This window comes from Leopardus geoffroyi, chromosome B2 (assembly GCF_018350155.1).
Source record: "Leopardus geoffroyi isolate Oge1 chromosome B2, O.geoffroyi_Oge1_pat1.0, whole genome shotgun sequence".
In the NCBI taxonomy this organism is placed as follows: Eukaryota; Metazoa; Chordata; class Mammalia; order Carnivora; family Felidae; genus Leopardus; species Leopardus geoffroyi.
This window is the reverse complement of record NC_059332.1, coordinates 132215676-132221675: the sequence shown is the minus strand read 5'-3', so window position 1 is coordinate 132221675 and position 6000 is coordinate 132215676.

The following is a 6000-nucleotide window of genomic DNA, read 5'->3' as shown; positions in this document are numbered from 1 at the left end:
GATTGGGTATATGTGCGGAGACACCAGCAAGAGACCCTCCAACCACGGTGGAAGGGACCCTACATTGTGATCCTAACCACACCCACTGCTCTCAAAGTCGACGGGATTGCTACCTGGATCCATTACACCCACGCCCGATCAGCTGATACCTTTGCGGTTCAAAAAGACTTCGTGCCGGAAGCCAACACCGCCTGGACAGTTGACCAGAGTAAGACCCATCCTTTAAAATTGGCTCTGCGTCGAAAACCTGACCCCGAAAACCGGCTGAGACCAAAGGCCTGGGTGTCCCATACCAAGACTGTTGCTGCAGCTCCGGACCCACAATGATCGGAGGAACACTCATTAGCGTGCTCCTACTCACCTCCTACGGACTGATAAGTATTGCGAGCAACCCCCATATACCCTATACTTTAACTTGGGAGATTTCTAACCTAGAAACTCAGGAAGTCTATAATACTACCACAATAGACGATACTCCCCTAAATGCCTGGTGGCCTGATCTATATTTTAACCTAGAGGACGTAGCCATAACTATGGGGGTACTTCCCCCCAACGGAAGCCGCCAGCGTCCTAATCCGTCATGGACCGGAACCCCAGAAAATGAAAAAAAGCGCATAAGATCTGGTGGGTTTTATGCATGTCCCGGGTTCAGAACAGGAGCAATGAAAAAAACCTGTGGAGGAGTCGAATCCCTCTACTGTAAGGCTTGGAGCTGTGTCACTATCAATGATGGAAGCTGGAAATGGGAGGTAAAACCCCATTATATTGACATGAAATTTGCCAGCCCCTGTCCCAAGCAGATCCGCGCCTGTAACCTTATTCGTATCAAATTCCTAGAGGACGGAAAAAAGGAGACGAGATGGATTACGGGGCTAAATTGGGGAATTCACCTGTATCGGGGACCGCCTTACTTTGCAACTGTTATTCAGATAAAACTAAAGGTACAACCCAAGGTTCCACCAGTGTTAGTAGGACCGAATCCAGTAATAGGGGCCACCAGTGAGCCTACTACTACTCCAGGGCCCACTAGTAAGCCTACTGACACCACGGGCATGGGTACTAGTTCTTCGACCACTCAGGTGACCCCGAAAAAACCCCAAAAAATTCAAATCCCATTCAAAGATGACCCCTTATGGGTAATGATAAATACTACTTATAAGGCCTTAAACCATACTAAACCCAATGAAACAGAAGCTTGTTGGCTGTGCTATTCCACAAAACCTCCATTTTACGAGTCAGTAGCAATAACAGGGAATTATAGCACTGCAAACAACTCAGACGCTTGCAGTTGGGGACAGAGAAGACCCGGCCTCACACTACCAGTGCTTACGGGAAATGGGACATGTATAGGAACAGTGCCAACAAAATATAGCCACTTATGCATAAGTAACAGGAATATATTCAATACTTCAGAGAACTGGATTATTCCACCAAATAACTCATGGTGGCTTTGTTCTCATGCGGGATTAACCCCTTGCCTCTATAAGGACATGTTCAATCAGTCGGAATTCTGTGTAATGGTAATTGTGTTCCCAAAAATCATATACCACACAGCTGAGTATGTAGACCAGATGTGGATAGCACCCAAAAGAGTGACTAAAAGAGAACTCATTACTGCAGGGGCTCTAACTCTGGCCACCATATTTGGACTCGGGGCCATCGGAACCGGGACAGGGATCTCGGCCTTAACTATACAAAACAAGGGATTTAGTATACTTAGAGAAGCGGTTGACAAAGATATAGAAAGAATAGAAACTGCCATCACTTCGCTTGAAAAGTCCCTAACCTCCCTCTCGGAAGTAGTTTTACAAAACAGGAGAGGATTAGACCTGCTGTTCCTACAGCAAGGCGGTCTCTGTGCAGCACTAGGAGAAGAATGTTGTTTCTATGCTGACCACACAGGAATAGTAAGAGATTCTATGGCCAAGGTCCGAGAAGGGCTAAATAAACGGAAAAAGGAAAGAGAACAAGAGGCTGGATGGTTTGAATCCTGGTTCAGTGCGTCCCCATGGTTAACTACCCTGCTCTCCGCCTTACTCGGGCCTCTGGCCATCCTACTGCTCGCTCTCACATTCGGCCCCTGTATCATAAACAGAATTATTAATTTTGTCCAAGACAGGTTCAATGCTGTACAATTAATGGTCTTACGAACTCAGTACCAACCGCTCGAAACATTACAAATAGAAAACTGAAGATCCAAGATTGGCTCTTTAGGCACAAGAAAAAGGGGGGAATGTAAGGAACAATCCAAATGACAGCCCTACCTTAGTTTAAAGCTAGGTTCTCTTTTCCGCTTATTATGGATCTTTGATACAATTGTTGAGAAGTCTGTTTTGCTTGCTGTTTACCAAGAGCATTGTGAGACCTTTCCTGGAAGTAACCCGCTGTGTAGTAGAATGGGTTGTAAACCTTCCTAAACGTAGTCTGATATGTAATGAAATGAGTAATTGTACTTAAACCAACTGGCGTCTCTCGCTTCTGTAATCTTGCCTGTTTAACACATTCCTCACCTATCCCCTTCCCTTTTTTTTTTTTTCTTTCTCTCCCCCACCACAAGTAACAGACAAAGGACGCCCAATCAGAAAACCACAAATGTCCTTACTTTAGAATTTACCTATCAGGACCCTCACTCACCTATGCTGTTTGTCCCTGTCTATAAAAACCCTATACCAACTCTGATCGGGGCCTCTGTGTGTCACCGGCAACGAGTGCGCAGAGGTCCAGGTTCGAACCTGCAATAAACGACCCTTGCCGCTTGGCTTTGACTCACGACTCTGGTGGTCTTTTGTGGGAGGTTTTAGAACATCGGGCATTACAGTCATGATCTCCTGGTTCACGAGTTCGGGCCCCACATCAGGCTCTGTGCCGACAGCTCAGAGCCTGGAGTCTGCTTCAGATTCTGTGTCGCCCTCTCTCTCTGCCCCTCCCCTGCTCATGCTCTGTCTCTCTCTGCCTCTCAAAAATAAACATTAAAAAAATTTTTTTTAATAATTCAAAGAAAATATTGCTTGTGTTAGGGGGCAGAATTCCTGTTCCCTTTAAGGGTCCTTCTAGCTGGACTAGGAATCAAATTGGCATGACACAGATTAACAGTGTATATATGGAGAATCTACATAGACATGGAAATTCCAAAGACAGTCGGGCAAAACGAAGTATATATGTCATTCTGTAGCAAGGAGAAGGGGGCAGCAGTCTGGGACTTTAGAGGAAAGGAGTGTGCTTCTTCACAGGGCAGTAAGAAGAAACAAAGCTGTTTGGTAATTAGAAGTTTGCCCTGCCAGACAGATGGGTCCCTCATATAAAATTTATCTCTGGAAATACCCATTATTCTGGGGAAGACCTTTAATTTAGATTCTTCTGTGTAATTAAAGGACAGGCAAACATTTCTCTTAATGAAGCCTGCAGGTTCTCGATTGTCCAGCCCAAAATAATCTTCACGCCAGAATGGGCCACTTGGGGGCGACCTGCCCTCTGACCCTACACTTGCAAGCCTCTGGTTAACCGGTTTTCTGGTTCTTCCTGGTTTTGATTCCTCCTTGAGGTCACCTGAGATGGTCACAGAAGATTGACATTAGTTGGCTACTCAGTTTTAGTAGAGGTTTGGATGGTTTAGTGTCAGTAATGTAAGCTTTGGATTCTGATGATCCTTTGAATTCTGTCATACTTATGAGCTGTGTGACCCGAGGCAAGCTACTTGTCCATCCAAGCCCCAGTTTTCTTATCTATAGATTGTGGGTAATAACTGTGGCAGCGACAATGAAACATGTTCACCATTTGCACCTTTAGGAATTATCATTTCCCAGCCTCCCTTGCAGTTAGATTTCAGGGGTCACACGACTGACCATTCACTTTTCAGTCTGACTCCTACAAACATCCTACCCAAATCTCCAGCTCATACATTTCCCTTACTGCAGTCACTTGGAGACCGCACGTTCCGTGGGGGGCTTGCTACAGGGATGAAAGAGAGTGGCCTAACCTGAATGTGATTTCACATGAGCATGAAATAAATGTTATTTTATAAGACACTGAGATTGAAGACATCTGGGAACAATACTAGGGGAAAATGGAATGTAGGTTGGATTTGTTAAACTGCCTGTAGACCACTATTGATCAGTATGGTGGAATTTTAGATATGTGTTATATAGGATAATTGTAGTGAAAAAAGAGAATACTTACACAATCATTTAAGTGTAATAAATTACTGGAGTGCTTGGGTGGCTCGGTTAAGTGTCCGACTCTTGATTTCATCTTAGGTCATGATCTCATGGTTCATGAGATCAAACCCCTGTCTGTGCTGACAGCACAAAGCCTGCTTGGGATTCTCTCTGACCTCTCTCCTCCTCCCACCTGCGTGCCTATGTGCATTCTCTCTCTCTCTCTCTCTCTCTCTCTCAAAAATAAATAAACATTGAAAAAATAAAAAAAAATAAATGTAACAAATTACTATTGATAGGAGTCACAGGATGTATTGCCCGAATATGCTGTTTTATTAACTCACTGACATTGAATAGAGTTGTTTTGTAGAGTTGCAGTCCCTGAAGTGGAACAGGTGTCCTTAAGACCAGACACACTGGAGTCAAAGAACAAAAGATAACATCTCAAGAACATGATCTCATTCTCCCCCAATCACTGAATGCCACGCCACCCAGACCCTAATTTTTGCCTTTAAAAACCCTCACTTGTAAGTCACCAGGCAGTTTGAGATTTTGAGCATTAGCTTCCTGTTCTCCTGGATGGCACCACATGAATAAATAGCCTATATTTCTTCATTGCCAAACTCAGTATGCATGGGGCACACAGACTCTGGTTTGGTTACAAGATTGTAGTCCTCTCTCCTATTCTCCCTTTCTCCTCTTTTTTCTCCTTCTTCCCTCCCCTCTTCTCCCCTTACCTCTCCTGCTTCCCTCCTTCCCTCCCCCTTTCCTCCTCCCTTCCTTCCTCCCTCCCTCCCTTCCTCCCTCCCTCCCTTCCTCCCTTCCTCTCTTTCTCCCTCCCTTCCTTCCTTCCTTCCTTCCTTCCTTCCTTCCTTCCTTCCCTCCTCCTTTCCTTCTTTCCTGATACTAAACACAACCTAGCATATCCTGATTAATGCAAACTTCACACCTCCTTCGCACAGTTGTAAGGATTAAACATCAAGGATACTGGGGGCATAGAGACATATAATAAGTCTAATACATTTATTATTATTTTGTATCACCCAAACTCATTGTATTAGGGATAAAAATGTCGGGGCTTAAAGGAGTTAAGTGATTTACCACAACCACCTAATTTTGAATATAGCTAAAAATTTCCAATTTAGGGTTCTTTAAGATATATTGCAATTTGCACTGAAATCAGAGGTTCGCTTCAGTGAAAGAGACATTTAGATACATTGGATCTGTTGAGTGTGAGGTTAGTCTATTCAAATGACAACTGATGGGGTGCTTGGGTGGTTCAGTCAGTTGAGTGTCTGAACTCTCAGTTTTAGTTCAGGTCATGATCACAGGGTCCTGGGGTCAGGCCCAGCACTGGGCTCCCCACTGAGCACAGAGCCAGCTAAGGATTCTCTCTCCTCCTCTCCCTCAGCCCCTCCCCCATTTGGTCTCTCTCTCAAATAAAATTTTTAAAAATAATAAAAATGACAACTGAGTTTATTTCAAGAAAGTAGCCAACATGTTAAAATTTTAGTGATAACCAATGTTGATCTCAAGTTTGTAATTGTTGGGAGGTACTTGTTAGTAATTTAGCTGACTAACTCTATATCCACTTATGAAAGTTTTCACATTTTTGAGGAGAGGAGTCGTTCTTTCTCTAATTTTGTTTTTAACTTTAAATTTCTTTCAGTGAACATTCTGGAAGTAGTAATGACCTACTTTAAAAAAAAAAAAGTGGCCTTTTAAGAGAAATTCCCAGGAAACATGTTACTTTAGAATGGCATATTAATTAATATGTGTGTTAATTAATAAATATGTAGGGGAGCAAATTTTGCCACCCCCAGAAATCCCCGTTTGGTATATTGGT